The 15,572-nt window shown below is 35.1% G+C and overlaps 1 long non-coding RNA gene across 1 annotated transcript in view; it reads right to left on the minus strand.

Moving 5' to 3' along the window:
* LOC141279275 (uncharacterized) overlaps positions 1-11,547 on the minus strand; it is a 77,464-nt gene extending 65,917 nt beyond the window's left edge. The window contains exons 1-2 of the long non-coding RNA XR_012333247.1: positions 11,484-11,547; positions 4,315-4,373 (exon numbers count right to left, since the gene is read on the minus strand). This is a non-coding gene — a long non-coding RNA (uncharacterized lncRNA). The remainder of the gene's footprint in view (positions 1-4,314; positions 4,374-11,483) is intronic.
* Between the last annotated feature and the right edge of the window lie 4,025 nt (positions 11,548-15,572).

Consider the following 15,572-nt stretch of genomic DNA (forward strand, 5'->3'; position numbering starts at 1 on the left):
TCCAGAATCTTGGCAAGAGAGGCAGGAGATAGGTTAGAGAATAAATTTTCACATAGCACAAATATGAGAATCTTTGAGTGACTTTCTTCTACTTTCTCTAATTTTATTTCTAAAAGAACGGGGACTCTGTGGGAAGTACAGCATTGACATCAAGAATAACTTATAAATTCCTCAGGGTACAATAGAAAAACTAATGTAACTATAGCTGAAGTAAAAGGAAAATCAGGAAATGAATCACCTTGTATGACTATAGTGTATTCTGATAAATTTGCTCTCTTTAGCTTTTTTCTGCATCATCACTTATTTTGATATCTATATCACATTTCTGCTGGAAGGTGCCTTACAAAAGAGCAAGGTGATTCAGTAATGGGAGATAAGATAACATAGCTATATCTTTGAGGGACTTTATACATAGGTAGTTTAATAAAAACTAACTGGCTTAGACTAATTAACTATAATAAAAAATATATTTGATATGAATGGTCAGTCTGAAGTATAAAATAAATCCTACTGAAACTTCAAATCCTGGCCTGACACTGTAACCAATAAGTAATATTAGTCAACTTTCTTAAATTCCACTGGTCTTAAATTCATAGTCTATGAAATGATAATTATATACCTTAATAAATTTGATGTAAGGAATACAGTCTAATGTGAAGAATAAATGAATAAATCATTCACTAAATATGTATCAATTTAGTTTGTAACATTATATGTATTTTTTATATACTGCCCTCAATATACTTACTGTTAATATTGTCTCACCATGTCTACAAATAATACATAGTTAAGCAGTTACATGCCAAATTTGAAAGTTAATATTGTTCAAATATGTTTACTGGCTTCAAATATTTGTTACTGAAACCTGATTGGAAGAAGTAAAATTATTTTGTTAAAGTAAATACTATTCATTTCTCTATTAATTTTAACATATGGGACAAAATTAATTTTTGTTTGGAAATTAATTTTTCAATAGATGGTTCTAATGAATTATTGGAACATTTTTTAAAGAACAATATTTTTAAAAAGGAAATTAATTGGCGGGGGGGCTGGGTTTCAGGAGAAGCCAGATCCAATGTAATGAACTTTTAACATAATGCCAAACAAATGATCACTATCAGTCTGATTCTTCAACACATTCAGTTACTCAGATCATGTTTGAATTTATTTATTAGACACAATTCTTTTGTTCTTTCATCCAATCTTGCCTTCATTACAAAAATAATCACCTACTATTTGTCAGACACTGAGAGCTTATGGTGAATAAGATATAAACCTTACCCTAAGGGGCTCTAGTAATGGAGACAATAAAGACATACCATGAAATGTGAGAAATGACACTGTAAATGTGTGTACAAAGACATATAGACCCAGAACCACTATATACCAATTAGAATGTCTAAAATTCAAAAAACTTGACAACAGTTGCTGGTGAAGATGTGGATGAACAAGAACTGTTGTTCATTTGGAAATAGGATGCAAAATCATACAGCCACTTTGGAAGACAATTTATCGATTTTTATAACATTAATAAGCATAGTCTTACTATATGATTCAGCAACAGTGCTTCTAGGTATATACACAGCAAACTTGTATCCTTATAATACTTGCACATGAACATTTATATGGTATAAATGGCAGCTTTATTCAAAATCTCTAAAAAATGGAAACCACTAAGATATTCTTCAATGGGTGACTGTACACACAAACTGGTATATCCAAAGTTCAGAATATTCCTAAGCAGTAAAAATAAAGGGGGAAAATGAATAACTTTACAGTGAAGAAACCTGACAAACACTACCGATCCCTGATGATTAAGGTCAACATTAAAAGTGTTGTCATGTTAAAAAAAAAAAAAATGTGAAAAGGGCTTCCCTGGTAGTGCAGTGGTTGAGGGTCCACCTGCTGATGCAGAGGACACGGGTTCGTGCCCCAGTCTGGGAAGATCCCACATGCTGCGGAGCAGCTGGGTCCGTGAGCCATGGCTGCTGAGCCTGCGCGTCCGGAGCCTGTGCTCCTCAATGGGAGAGGCCACAACAGTGAGAGGCCCGCATACCGCAAAAGAAAAAAAAAAAAAAAGTGTTGTCATGTTGATTGCATGTACCCTTGATATGATGTGATAAAAATGACATTTGAGTTCTGTAGTCTTTATACTAAAAAATCCATATGTAGTCATGTCGAAAAACATCAGAAAAATCTCTTACTGAAGGGCATTCTACAAAGGATCTGATGTGCTCCTTAAAACTGTCAAATTCATCAAAAGCAAGAAAAGTCTGAGAAACTGTCACAACCAAGAGGAGCCTAAGGAGACATGACAATTAAATGTAATGTGTTCATATTTTGCTGATTACTTATTAAATAACTATTTGTGTTCTGGGGCAAAAAACACTTCTGTTTTATATCAATTCCATTTATTCTTATAATCACAAATGCACAACTTGAGGATTTCTGGCAATACCATCCATTTGTCCAGTATATTCTGATATTATCCTTTGTGTATCTTTTGTGGTAGATTCACCACAGAGAGCAATGTTTTGCATCTCTCTATTTGCATCTCTCCATGACCTCTATTTGGTTCTCTCCATTGAAGGGATGAAGGATAAATTGTAGGCCGTTGAGATTTTGTTAGCCAGAAATGGTTAACTGACACACACTGTAAAAATAATTATATACATTATAACTTTCCAAGTTAAAAATTTAATATTCTTTGCAGTGGTTTTAGAGTTACTTGCAAGACACTATCTAATGTAAAGACTGTTGATTTTCAGTGAAAGCCTCTGTTCATATGCTTTAAATAAAAAACCTAGAGTATTATTTTTAAAAGGGCTCTGCATCATTATGTGTGAAATAGTCTTTAAAAAATAAAAAGTTTTAAAAAATAAATAGTAGTTCAAATATCCTGTTACACATTTGGTTAGGCAAATTTTATAAAGTATTTATTTCATTTCATGGGGAACCAAATATGCCTTATGAGGTTTCTAAATGAAATGGTACATATTTTTATTTAAATTTCAAATCAAAATATCTTTTTTTCTTTCTTTACCAAGAACTTAAAGTTTACTTAGCATCCAGTCACTAGGTTGTTGTTTTATATGCTACCTCAACATTTTGCAATATACTAAAATATATAACTTTTAAAAACTACCAATTTAAAATTTAAGAATAAAATCTCTTTCATTTTCCTTAAACTCTCCTTTTATATCTAATGGTTATGCAACATTTTGTTTATATATTATTTTCAGATTAAAATTGGTAAAAATCATGTCAGAGCATAATTTCTAAATTTTACTTTATTTTATTAATTTTTAGTTTTTAGCATTTGCTTTTTGAAAGGGAAATTTTATTTCCCTTTGAAACATCAAGATTTGCTGTGATCATGGCTTTGAACCATTGTTGCTGATAAAGAGTGTTTAAACTCTTAAATAAAAAATAATGCCTGTTTTTGACTTTAGTATCATCAGAACTTTAGAAAATCTCTAATTAGCTGAGAACCTTTTCATTCCTTCTGAAATAAAGAGGCAATACTTCACGTCACCTTTAGAGTCCTTATAGAATGAAATCATTAATAATCAATGTCCACATTCTAAATCATCACTTAAAAACTAGGGATGATAAAGCTAACAGCAGGGCTTCCCTGGTGGCGCAGTGGTTGAGAGTCCGCCTGCCGATGCAGGGGACACGGGTTCATGCCCCGGTCCGGGAAGATCCCACAGGCCGCAAGCGGCTAGGCCCGTGAGCCATGGCCACTGAGCCTGTGCGTCTGGAGCCTGTGCTCCGCAACGGGAGAGGCCACAACAGTGAGAGGCCCATGTACCGCACACACACACAAAAAAGGTAAGAGCAAAAGCAGTGGAGATATTCATGAGAATATAGAACAGAAATGGTTGATCAACTATATAAATATGTGGCTTAAATCTGTCTCACATGTAAAGACATACACCAAGGACATGTTTGTAAAAGTAGCTTCATTAGTTAAATTTCTCGGAAAATTATTCTGATGGGTGGGGTAAATGTGTGGAGTGAGGAGAAGATAGTAAAAACTGCTATTACATGAAGGAGAAAAGGAAAATATTGGACTCTCTCCAACCACCATCTGCTGTCACTTTCAACTTCATCTATAAAACATATTTAAACAGCTAGGCAATATGAAAGTTATATAAAACCAAGCTTGTTATCCTCAGTGTACTTCCATTATTTATCCATAAAGTGGGGTGATAAAAATACAATCTTCTAGTATTGCTTGGAGGCTAAAATGAGTTATTATATGGAAAGGGCTTAGAAGAACATTTGTAATACAGAAAACTAGTATATTACCATGTGTTGTCCTACTCAACTCTCCTTGGAATTACTTCTCCGTAGTGTAGCTCCACTCTCTAATGAAGAAAAACATGAAGTTCACTCTTGAGAGAAAGGCTAAAACCGTGCAATATTCCCAGTAATTCAAAGTGCTCTCTGCCCCAATGGTAAATATTATGAAGAACTTAATAATATGTCTCCACTGTAGCATTCATGTATCTATCTAGGCAATAAATGCCCCTTTCAATTGTGTGAACAATTTTGTAGTCTTGCATACATGTATCACAATACTAGACTTATTTTCTACCAAATTTGAATACTTAGTGTTTCTATATAGCTGTAGTCTGCAGTATAAACATTGTCCATCATCAATTTCTTTCTCAGTTGCAAAACACTAAAACTTTCTCTAATTCTAGATGGTAGTTATATAATTCTATATTATAGTTACCAGTTTTAGATAGTTATATCCCAAGGAGAAAAGAATAAAGAGACAAAAATAATGAATGGAAAGTACTAAACAACTTATAGGAATTCAAACTTAAGCAGAAAGACATACAGGAGAAATAATTTATAGGAGACATTTTTCTTGTAAGACATGTATCATTATAAGTTAAGCAGTATTCTGGTCATCCAAAATTTACTCCCCACCTTAGCTAAATATTGAAATTTTTTAGAGTTTAAGAAAATTTAAATATATCTCATATCATATCAGAATTATGAAAGTTTTTTAGAAATAAATTTTCCCTCTTCCCATCCAATCTTGGTTAAGTCACCTTACTTTCTCAGTATCAGTTTATCTAGAAAGTGCAAATTTTGTACAAGTTTAAAGCTTTGGACTTCTCTAATTTTGGACTTATCTAATTTTATGTAATAATAATTTAGAGTCTATTTTAAGGAGCCAAGGTAAACAATAAGAACAATGAACATTCAACTATATGCACAATCTTGACATCACTACTAATTGCTTAATTGGATTTCAAGTGAAGTACACAAATAAAATTATTTTAATTTTGTAACATTTTGATGGAATGAGACATTTAGTAATCCCTTTCATTAACAAATTTATGTATGTAGAACTATGTTGGGATGACTATATTCTATACCTAGTAAATTATGGCAATATCAGAAGTATGGTTTGGATTCAACCTGTCGTATCATTCAGTTGGTGGAGGTGATACAGACGAATATATCTAGGCTTTGGAATATGACTGATATGCTTTTGTGTGTGTGTGCGGTACGCGGGCCTCTCACTGTTGTGGCCTCTCCCGTTGCGGAGCACAGGCTCCGGACGCACAGGCTCAGCGGCCATGGCTCACGGGCCCAGCCGCTCCGCGGCATGTGGGATCTTCCCGGACCAGGGCACGAACCCGTGTCCCCTACATCGGCAGGCGGACTCTCAACCATTGTGCCACCAGGCAAGCCCTGATATGCTTTTAAACCTTGACTCTGCCACTTCCTAAATGTCATCTTGGGTAAGTATATCCTGACTCTGAATTTAATTTTTCCTGAAGCTAAAATGGAAATAATAGTAATCTCATTAGTTGAGGATTAAAAGGGATAAAATATTTAGTTCTGGCTCATGACAGCTCTTCAAAATATATTTACTTGTCTGCACTTAGAATTATTACAGAGTATGATAGAATTATTATGCATTGGCTTTCATTTCCCCTGTGCCGTTCTTATGAAGTCATTTTTAAAAAGACAAATAAAGCTATTCACCAATTGTAAGATACTGCTCCAATTGAATATACTATTTAAGAGACATAATCCCACGTAGAGTCAAAATTCTTTTACCAAATATCTGCTTAATGGGACTCATCTACCTTTCCCTGAAGAACATTATTTGCTCATTCATTTACCATTGCATTACTGTACAAATGGTTATACTAGTCAAGCTATTATTTGATGAAATAGATGATTGCATAATATACTACTGTTGTAAAAAATTGAGATACAATAAAAATTAGAATAGGTATCCATCACTTGTTCAGAACAAAGAAACATTTTTTCCCTCCGCTGCTATCTGCATCATCATGTGGATTTCTGTTTTAAATTGATTGAGCCGCAAACGAATACTTCCCTCAGCCTTCAAAATTGCAGATTAGATCTGAGGTTCAGAAATAATTGCTTGAAGAGAGAGAATTCAGTTTGTCATCTATTCAATTCCGTATTTTTATGACAGCCTGTTTACTTTGGTTTAGAATCAAGATATGCCTATTACCTCTGCCATCACTGTCTTTCACTTAACATGTGTCTGAGGATAAGAACTACCAAGAATGCAACAAAAAAGAAGAGAACCTAAACCTCTGAGTTTATTGACCTACACACTTTTCATAGATGAATGAGACAAGAATGAGTTCTGGCCACATAGCACAGGGAGATTAGCTTGGTGCTTTGTGACCACCTAGAGGGGTGGGATAGGGAGGGTGGGAGGGAGATACAAGAGGAAGGAGATATGGGGATATATGTATATCTGATTCACTTTGTTATAAAGCAGAAACTAACACACCATTGTAAAGCAATTATACTCCAATAAAGATGTTAAAAAAAAAGAATGAGTTCTGAAAATATATGCAATGAATGGAGAACCAAGAAAATAAAGAGGAAAGAAAAAGACATTTCATTAGATTTTCAGAGACCACAGTCTATGTGGAAAGAACTACAGAAAAAAAAATATTTCATCAATGGCATTTTGTACAGTGGCAGTGAGGAACACCAATGAAAGTTTGAAACCTCGGGGAATATTTTTTCAGTTAATGCTCTATGGAGATAACGGGACATTGCTTAGTACCTCCTGGCTGCAATTATGGGAATTATTCTTCAAGAAATTTTGATCACTGATGTTGTCAAAATTGAACTTCATGGGCTCCATGTAACATTACTGCTCTACTCATTATTCTATAAATATACTAAGGTCTCTGGCCTCATATAGTCAAGCTTGGCAACTAAGTTGCATCAAATCACCAGAAGCGATTAAGAAATTGATCTAGCTACCCCAAACCCTAAAAGGATAAATTGTATGTCAAAAAAACAGATCACTTATTTACACTGACAAATAACTTGTGTGATGTGTTGGAAAGAAGTGTCACTTAGATAAATACACATTCCATTTGTGGCAGGAAAGCCTACTTGGAAACAAAATAGTAACAGAAAATTGCATTACAAGTAAGAGAGTTTGATGCATAAATAGAATCAATGCATGATAGTCATCAAGAGTAAAATCAAACTATTACCACCTGATATACTTGTTTCACCAATGAAATGTACCTCACTGAGTGTCTTAGAATTAGGTGACAGTACACCCCAGTTTACCCAGGAAAGTCCTGCTTTATATATTTTTGTCCCAGAAAAGCTTTCACTCTCAAATCTTCTCCTGTTTGAATGCTTAAAATGTTTCATCTTTGTAGAGCTTTGACAAAATGTAATAAATTATGACTCTATATAGTTCTTTTTGTTTATAGAGATCAGGGGATCCAAACAATTCTCTAAACCTTTTTTTAATAATAATATCTTGTTTATTAAGTATTTCACAAGAGAAATACGTTCCATGGGGGAAGAAATGGTCAACAGATAGATGTGCAAGATCTAATTGATCAGCCAATATTCATGTATACAATACCTAGGATGTTACAAGTTAGAAAGTATAAACCTCAAGAAGATAATAACAATGAAGGTCATAAATATATTGTAGATTACAATTTAGTGTCTTTCTCAGTCCCATTATAGTCTCTGTCTCTATAGAAAACAATGTAATTTTAAAAAACTATTCCTTGCGAATTTTCTTCTCCATTAACATTCTTGAGCTCACCTTCTCAGTGTTATTTTCTGCCTCCTCTTTATATACAAAAATATTTTTCTTCCTAAGTACTTAGTCCATATACCCAAATGTCTTGTGAACACCTCTTACTGCATATCTGACAGATACCTAAACTCAACATGCTCAAATCAAATTAGTTATCTTAAGGATTGTATCCACTGATTTTGAAAAATATATAAAAAACTATATATGTTGGTTGTGGAGGCCTCCCTAAACATACAGTGAAAAAAATTAAAAAAATAAAATAAATTCAAGAAGCAGAGAAAGTAGGGCTAAAATTAAATTAAATAGACATGATATATTTGCATGAAATAAATAGTTGGAGAGGCACAGAGGAAGAGATACTCTGCAGTGAGAACTACCATGTAGTGCTAAGCTCAGTAAACTGTGGAAGAATTATGAGCAGCTCAATAAAAACAGAATTAAAAAAAAAACTATTACAGATACAAAAGCAAAACATACTGAAACATGTAATTTAATAAAACATTCTGAAAATTAAAAGACGACTTAAATAGAAGTTTGAAAGATTGTACTACAACCCACAAAAAGTAACAACAGTTAACAAGATTAGTTGCATAATAAAGAAGATGTGGCACATATATACAATGGAATATTACTCAGCCATAAAAAGAAACAAAATTGAGCTATTTGTAATGAGGTGGATAGACCTACAGTCTGTCATACAGAGTGAAGTAAGTCAGAAAGAGAAAGACAAATACCGTATGCTAACACATATATATGGAATTTAAGAAAAAAAAATGTCATGAAGAACCTAGGGGTAAGACAGGAATAAAGACACAGACCTACTAGAGAACGGACTTGAGGATATGGGGAGGGGGAAGGGTGAGCTGTGAAAAAGCGAGAGAGAGGCATGGACATATATACTCTACCAAACTTAAGGTAGATAGCTAGTGGGAAGCAGCCGCATAGCACAGGGAGATCAGCTTGGTGCTCTGTGATCGCCTGGAGGGGTGGGATAGGGAGGGTGGGAGGGAGGGAGATGCTAGAGGGAAGAGATATGGGAACATATGTATATGTATAACTGATTCACTTTGTTATAAAGCAGAAACTAACACACCATTGTAAAACAATTATACCCCAATAAAGATGTTAAAAAAAAAAAAGATTAGTTGCATAAAATTATCAGACATCTAAGATAAATATTTTGTGCAACTGGATAGAATAAATAATATTATTTTATATAGAAAAGGTGGAATTACCTTATAATAAGGTAAATGTGTACGCACCAAATTACATCAATACTTACAAATTAAAAATAAACTACAGCAATACAAGGATAATAAAAATATAATATCTACCATATAATTTACGTCATCTTTTTCAGGTCATGAATGATCAAATGGACCAAAAGTAAATAAAAAATATGAGCCCTGGAACATGTCTTTACATTGATCTAATTAAAACATTTTGAAAATAGCTCCCCATATACAAAGACTATAGAATTTTTTCAAATATGCATGTAGTATTCATAAAAATCAATTCCATATATTAAGCACCAAATAAAACTTTAATAAATTCCAAAACAAAGTTAATACCCAGAAATATTTAGTAATTGCAATCAAATACAACTAAAAATTAATAGAAAGAAAACTCCCCAAAATATAGATCAGGGTGATTCAAAATTACTACCATACTTAAACAAACAAACAAACAAAACAGGTAATTCCAATGAAATCCAAGACCTAGTTAAAAAAAAGGAAGTTTCCAAAATAGTTATAGTCTAGGTTACAATTCACCCAAAACTTGTCATAAAGACCATAGACACAGAGAACATAAATAAAATTAAACAAACACATCCGTGAATAATAATGCAAAAAGTCAAAATAAATACTGAAAAATACAATTCAGCATCATAGTGAAGAAGATCAGATGTCCCTGTGAGAATAATTACAGGAATGCAAGGATGGTTCAATGTAAATAGATCTTTTAATGTATATAATTCATTATCACTTTTATATGTCAAAAGCAAAAATTCATCCTAGAAGAGAAACTTATGGTCATCTCCAGTAATACTTACATATATTTGATAAAATTTAATTAATTGTAATAAAAATATTCTATTGAAGTTAAAAATACATGGTTATAAATTCTTCATAAATTGAGGATAGATGGTTATGTTCTTAACTATTTATATACACCTATCATTAGGCAGGTTACTCTTTCCAGTAAAACATTATAAATGCATACCTATTTTATCCTATACCAAAATAAATTCCAAATGGAACAAAGTTTTAACTAATGTAGAATGTCACTAAAAATAGGTCAATTTTGGCACTGATGTTAGACAATTACTAAGATAAAATATTAAGTGAATAGAAGTAGCTGCAGAACCACTTATATAGTATGTTACCAATCACATATTTAAAAAACCCCTCAGTAGATATACTTAATAATGATACTTATAAACTGATACATAGAATATTCCTGAACACATTCAAAGATTCAGACTCAGTGGTTGCTAAGGAATAAGCGTAGGCATGAGGCCAAGAAATTGACCTTTTCATTATATATATTTCTTCATCTCATGAAATTTGACCACACCTTGCCTTATATTTCAATATTTATCTTAATGTGTTCTTTTTGTATGCACTGAATAAATGAGAAATAAAATTATAAAAATGTAAAATGGCACTCTTATTTAATTTTTTCACGAATTAAACACAGTCTTTGCTTCTGGTGTATACCAAGTGATCACTTCAAAAGCCACTCAACTGAAAAGTGGTACCTGGGAAGGATTACACAAAGCACACACACAGACACACAGACACACAGACACACACACACACACACAGGCATGCATACATGTGTATGTGCATTTCACCTTCTCTCTCAACCAATTAACCAGTATGCATTATCCTACAAGTATATGTGATGACATTTTCTTGAATTTGCATGTTTTCTTTATAAAAATTATTTAAAGTGTCATTCCAAATGTAAGTGGCCTGGTTATCAAATTTCACAATAGACCAAAATTAGAAAACATTAATTATTATAGAAAAGTTGGAAACAATATTGTTCTGGAAATAAATGAGAGAACCTAAAATCAGGGGAACAAAAACCTAAAGAAATTTGAGCATCATCAGATACAAAGTGGTAAAAGTAAAAGAAATTAGAGTTTAAGGTGTCACCATTACCACGTTTGGAGTAAGACAGAGAAGTACTTTCAGTGCACTAGGACAACTAAAGTTGCTAGAACAGCACTTTGCAGCATCAGGGTTCATTTAAAGTCTTATAAACAGCTTTGTTATAAACAGCTTTGTTATAAAAGGGAAAACCAGCAGAGTAAATAAAGCAGGATTTTTTTCTATTTTCCTCCTTTTATAAACAAAAGGTAGAAAATTATACACACCTTTTTTCAACTAGTGAAAAACAAGAGCACGACGATCTCCAAACATCTGTCCATGTGACACACGACTCTGTCCTAAGAATGATGATCTTCTTTTAATCTCTTACTTGAAACTGAGAAGCTGCAAAGACATTACCACACTCACTTTCACAAAGGAAACTTCATGGCTTTTTGCAGGTAAAGTGCTATATTTGTGAAGTATTTCACAAACATTTGATCCCAAATATTCCCCCTGCCACACACATACACCTCAGCTATTTTTATTGTGTGAAAATCAATGATGCCAAAATATTTACAAGTAAATATAAAGCTTTATAAAAGAAACAAATATTGTGCTGAAAAACTAAAGAAATAGTTTTTTAAAATGAAGTGTTAATAAATGCAGATAGGTATATATCTTCCCCATATTAGAAACATATCTTGACTCCCTCACTTCCTATGGAAAAAAAAAAGTCCGTATTTGTTTAAAATGGCCTCCAAGGCCTTTCACATTCTGGCCCCATCTATATTTCTAGTATGATCCTTGTTTTTTCCTTTCTTCTTACAAAAAGAATTCTGTTGTTTTTCCTTACATATGTCATGTTTTTTTACAAGCTGCTCCCTTTTCCTGGAATATACTGTTTTCGTCTTGTTGGTTTGTTTGTGTGTGTGTGCGTTTGTGCAAAATGATTTATTTTATTTATCAACAACATGGGGTTAAAAAACCCCAGCTGTAGGTGATCTTTTTAGGACTAGAACCAGTCTCAGGTCATTTATGTATCTCTGCTCCCTCTCTGGTTCCTGGAAGCTCACTGTTGCTCAAGCCCCGGGCCGCGGGGCAGGTGATGGGCTCACCTCACCCCTCCCTGCTCATAGAAAGGCAAAATGTGCCTCGGTCCCTCGCCCGGGTGCCAATCCCCAGGTCCCTTGGGAGAAGAGCACCATCTCAGCCCAGCAGGGACTAGACCTAGGGAGCAGGGAGGCCAAGACAGCCGTTGTTGGCACACCACGTCAGAGCTGGAGAAGCTGCATGGTAAACCCTTTCAAAGGACTGGACCCCTTCCCGAAAGTTCAACCTAACCCACGGTAGGTTAAACACAGCCACAGACCGGCAAAGCCCCGGAAATACCTGCTGCCGGCGGGCCGACGGGTTGGCGTGAAGGAAGTGTGGCAGGAGCCTCAAGCCAGCGGTGCCAGAGGCAGGAAAGGCCGCCGGAGGCCAAGTGTTGGGGCCCATCACCTCGGAGGCCACGTGCGCGTAGGCCTGTCTGCGGGCAGGCGCCCCGCAGGGTGGCTGGAGGCGTAGGTAACTAGGCAGGCGAACAAGAGCAAGGGCTGTGAGGCGGGGATGGAGAGGTCCAGCTGTAGCCCCTCCTCCCAGCCTCCGTCTCCACGTCATTACGTCATAGAGGCGCACGCAGCCCGCACGCTACCCCGGATGTTCCGGGCCGCTCAGCAGGTGCATCCTGTTGTTGAACGCCGTGAGGCAGTGCTCACCGTTCTCTGCTTGGAGTGGGCAGGCGGATTACCGCTGCCCGGCAGCGAGCTGTAGCAGGCTACATGGTACATGTCCCTCCTGCAGCCAGCGTCGTCATTGCTGTCCCCGTCACGTACAGCTTGTCCAGGAGAGTTGCTATGCCGTCCCAGGCCCCGCAAAGGTAAGGCTCGACTTCAAGGCCCACGGCTCAGTTAAAACCCCATTCTGAGCTCAAAAAAACAGCCTCAGAGCATAATTACATGCCCTTCTCTTGCCTTTCATGTAGTAATTTGTATATAGTTATGCAAAAAGTACACATCACATTGAATTGATTTCCTGCATTGTTGGATTATCTCCTTCAGTGGATGGAGAGGAAATATTCTAATTCAAAGCATAAAGATTTTGTGGTTAAAGCAGTTCTGTTCCAAATATTTATCAGCCACTTGCTGGTTACGTGCCTTAGATAATCATTGTGGATCCTCTTTCTGCCTCTGTAAAATATCATCAAGTTCATGAGATTAATGTGAGGATTAAAAAACAATACATGTAAAATGCTCAGGCCAGTATCTGACTTTTCAGTAAACGCTAATTGTCAGGTCATTCCCTCCTTGGGAATAAAAAATGTTTTATTAATTTATGTGTCCTTGACACATCCTTGTTACATTGAGGTGCACAATCAATATTGAATGATTATTGGCATGTTGATGTTACTCTGTCACAAACTCATTGCATTACCAGATGCTGGACACAGGAGACACCTGGATGTTTGCTGTTTGAACTCCTTTAACCCACTTGATTTTATGTTATGCTGAGTTGAGTTTCATGACATCTCATACTGTGAATGAGGCAAGGTTTATGCCAAGATATACAATGTCAAAACACTGTTGCTCTTTTCAATTCCAATATTACACTAGCTTTTCTGACCTGAATTTAAAACAATTTTCAGACAAGAAAATATCGAAAGAATTCAGATACTCTCAATCCTTCTGCAAATAGCTTTTGTATTTTTCAATACCTGGTGTGAAGCAAAGTGCAAATCTTTTAGAAAATTGTATGCACTTTTCCAACACCATGGGAAACCATTTGGGTGGTGCCTACGTCAGAGGATGTAAAGGTAAATGCATAAACTGGCCATTCCATTTTACTAGTATGTGTATGGTTTGGAAAGTAGATTTGATATCACTAGGGATTTGTTAAGTAAAATGATAAGAAACAAACGCAAAAGCTATAATTAACCCTTTTAATTAACCCTCATTAACCAATTAATGCGTTGCCATTCTGGGAAGGAAAGCATATCAATATTTCATTTACCTACCTTCCTTTGGAATCCCCCTCTTTATTCCTATCTTGGAAATCTTAATGTGGACACTTGAATTTTCTTGACCTTCTTCAGTTTCGAATTACTTTATCAAGGGATTTTTCCCCTCTTCTGGAAATTTTTCAGTTACTCAAAGTCAGTAGCAAAGTAGAAATATTATTTTACCAGCACTCCTATATATGTATTCATGTGTGTACATACATGTGTATGTGTGATATATATATCCAAATATAATGCCTTGAACTGAGAATTTTACATTGACTTCCTTTTCTATGTCTTTTTTTTCTATGACTTTATTTTCTATGTCACAGCTTATAATTTGTAGGATGGTGTATGTGAGTGTTATTATTTTTAAATAGAAATATGTTTGAAAAACACTGGTGTTAGATTCTATAGTTAGCACCTCTCTAATCACTGTCCATATGGTGCTGATGCATTGAAATATCTATTGTAATCTTTAGGGAAAGAATTTAATGTGACCCCAATCATCATATATTTAAGCACCTTTGGGGATATATGACCACCAATACTTCCTCTTTTGGAGAATGCTGCTCTTTACCTTTGGCCATACTTACCTGTGAATGTGCTTCATTTTTCATGTTAACTAGTTCTAGTGCTTGTCTTTCAAAGTCTGTGCAGAGAAAAAAAATCAAACAACAAAACATAACTGAAAGGATATGTTCCTTTTTGTGCATTTATTGGGTTTCTTCATTTCTTCTCTCCCTCTCAGTCCCCCTTAGCCCTACCCTTTCCAGTCCTTCCCTCTCCCCACCCCTCCGCCTGCTCTCTTCTCTTTTATTCTCTCTTCTCTCTCTTCTCTAACCTTCTCTCCCCCTCCCTCTCCCCCTCCTTCTCCTCCTCTCTCTCTCTTTCCCTTTCTCGCTCTCTCCTTCTTTATTTCTTTATTTATGGGAAAATATAGGGTAATGATTCATAGCATAGCCACTGGAGTTAGCTTGCCTGGGATTGAATCTTACTTTTATCCATTTCTATTTGTGTGACTTTTTGCCTCAATATCATTATTTATTTAATCTATAAGTCAGGATGTTAATACTACTTACCTGATAAGGATATTTAGAGACCTGAAATTACAAGGTCACTGAGATTAGAACAAGGTTGTCTCATACTATGTGCATGGCATGTACACATTTTATTAGGACAGTTAACATTAGCCTTATTTTGTTCTTTTATAACCTGAGTTCCTTCTCTCTTTTAGAAAGTTCTAGAATGGGTTTCTTACTGCTTCTGTGTAAGATAAGCATAATTGGGTCGCAAGGCTTCTTAACATGCAGTGATATAAAATAAAATAAGATTAACA

This window comes from Tursiops truncatus, chromosome 8 (assembly GCF_011762595.2).
Source record: "Tursiops truncatus isolate mTurTru1 chromosome 8, mTurTru1.mat.Y, whole genome shotgun sequence".
NCBI lineage: Eukaryota > Metazoa > Chordata > Mammalia > Artiodactyla > Delphinidae > Tursiops > Tursiops truncatus.